The sequence below is a fragment of the Frankliniella occidentalis genome, unplaced genomic scaffold (genome assembly GCF_000697945.3).
Source record: "Frankliniella occidentalis isolate FOCC.00 unplaced genomic scaffold, Focc_3.1 Scaffold322, whole genome shotgun sequence".
Classification (NCBI taxonomy): Eukaryota; Metazoa; Arthropoda; class Insecta; order Thysanoptera; family Thripidae; genus Frankliniella; species Frankliniella occidentalis.
Window position 1 is genome coordinate 181,436 of NW_026267446.1, and position 2,648 is coordinate 184,083.

The window sequence follows — 2,648 nt, forward strand, 5'->3', positions numbered from 1 at the left end:
CCCACCCACGGCGCTCCTCCGCGCGCACCCGCCCCGCCCGCTCATAGCTGTGGGCCACGAGCACCCATGGCGCCATCCTACGATATTGCTTGCTGCTGGCCTTCTGGGGGCGGCGAGGTGGGGTCGGAGAGGGAGGGGGTGCTCTGTGATTGTTTCACGGTGAGCGCTGTTTCATATCCACCGGTGTGCCATCCCCATACACCCGCCCCGGGGCTGGGGCTGGGCTTCCATCGACCGCCCCTGTGTGCTCTGTGCTTTTCTAAGTTATTTTCTGAAGCGCTCGGGTAAAATAAATTATAGTATTTACATTATACCCACACATTACACGGTAACGATCTGGGGCGTTGGAAATCTCCTCCATGTAACGGTGTGTCGTGAGAGGTGGCTTACGATGTGCAAAAACGTTTTAAAGTATTTACGTATTAGCAAAGGGCAAACGTTTGCGTGATAAGACATTTGGATGCGGACAGGAACGAGGAGGAAAAGGCGCCGCTGTCGCCACTACACCCCATTAAAACGCGCTATCGGCGCACTTCACGCGGCTTCTTAAATCCCGAGAGATCGTCACGATAATCACCCGAATGATAACGGTCGAAAACAAATTTGTGACCGAGTCCCTCTGGCAAGGGCGAGGAAGAAGGAGACCTACTGACTTCTGCAACTTCGATAAGGGGGCTTGTCTTCTCCATACGTCTGTAAGGCACACTTTCTATGTAAAAGGACAATTTTGCTCACAAAAAAGCAAAGCCCTGCTAAACGCAGCATTTGGGTCCAAACTTGGACTAAGTGTTTACATTTTTGCACATTTTATTTAATTTTGACCCATTATAGATATAATTTTTCCCCCTATATTTTGGGATGATCAAATACGTTGCTCGAGACGCTGAAAATTCACTGAAAATGGAGGAGTTAGGTATCTCTGGAAACCCAAGTGTGTATATGTATGCGTTATTTGCTAAATACCTACATGTACACTATAAAAAGGCTTACGAACTAAATGCTTTGCAACGTTACGAACAGTTTTCGTTCTTTGTATTGCAAATTCTTAAGAAATTGTTCGTATTGCAAAGCGATTGTTGTAAGGCTTGACAGGTTCTTACGAATAATCGGTTTGCATTACGAACTATTTGTTCGTAAGCTTACGAACAATTAGTTCGTAATACAACGCTTCATTCAAAATTCTTCGTAAGCTACGAAGGTTTTGATTTGCACTACAAACCTATTGTTCGTAAGCAATTTACAGTATATGCAGCAAACTGCGTACATGATTATGTATGCAGCAAATAGTGTGTACTGTACATGACTATGTATGCAGCAAATACTGCATACATGGCCAGGTAGGTACACACCTCGGCCCACATCTTTTAGAATGGAGCTCTACGTGTGTACCTGGCCATGTATGCAGTATTTGCTGCATACATGGTCATGTACACACTATTTGCTGCATACATGTAGGTATTCAGCAAATAACGCATACTGTACATGTACACACTTGGGTTTCCAGAGATCTCGCTTCTGCGGGAGAGCGATATCGTGCACCTAATTAGATCACTCCTTCGAGAGCGATATTGAATGATGTCGCTGCTTTAGAGTTATTCAAATAATTGGCTTTTGTATGACTCTTGAATCTTTAAAAGTGATCTTGGCCCAGATGACTCTGATTCCTCTAATTCAGCAATGATTTCGTGATACGGATTGAGTCATGCCGATCTTATTAAGTGATAAAGAAATCATGCACTATCTATAGGCGATATAAAAACATGTCACCGACTTTGAACGAAAAACATGACTCACGTTCAAAGTGAAGGCAGTCCTGAAGTATTTTCGATGCATTTAATATGCATTAAGTCACATTTATGCGACTTTAACGCTGCAATGTGCATTACTTGTGTAAAACGTGTAACATTTTTGGCGCAATAGCAGTACCAGTACCAGATCGGTGCCGCTTTGGAGGCGTTAAACTAGGGGTTTATCACTACCATGCGCATGATAGTTCCATCGCAAATTTTTGTTATCAGTGCTATAACGATGCAATACAGAGACGATATCACGAAAATAAAAGGTCAATAACAATGATTGTGAGAAGAGGGGAGGAACTAGGGAGGCAGCGGTCTGTGGACCAGCGGGACCCGCGCGGCCGTGGCGGGGGCGGCGGGCGCGACACGGCGCTATTTGCCCGACTGGCTCAGCGTACCGCAAATATTTTATAAGGTGGCGTCGTGTCTCTGCGATGGTGTGACAAAAAGAGTAAAAGTACCGGACAAACACAAACAATAAAAACACGGGGTCGTGGCGAGGCGCGAGCGGCGATGTGTTCGCGCGCGTGTGAGTGAGTGAGAGAGAGAGAGAGAGAGAGAGAGAGAGAGAGAGAGAGAGAGAGAGAGAGAGAGAGAGAGAGAGGGGGGGGGGGCTCACACGGACAACGACACGCTTTATGTTGTTGTTGTTGTGTTGTGTTTTTTTAGAAAAAGGCGCGAGGGCGCTGCATATAGATAGGCGTGTTTTTCCGTGTAATAATTGGGAGGCGTCGAGAGCGGGGCAGGGTGAGAGGCTACGCCCCGCCCTGCCACGCCGCGAGGCTACATGACTCGCGTTGAGCACGGGGACGCCGCGTACGCCCCTCGCTCAGCAGCGGGAGGGTGGTAGGG

At 47.0% G+C, this 2,648-nt stretch overlaps 1 long non-coding RNA gene across 1 annotated transcript in view; it reads right to left on the reverse strand.

Moving 5' to 3' along the window:
• Positions 1-2,648, reverse strand: part of LOC113207866 (uncharacterized) — a 66,653-nt gene that overhangs the window by 50,978 nt on the left and 13,027 nt on the right. The gene's annotated exons all lie outside the window — the stretch shown is intronic.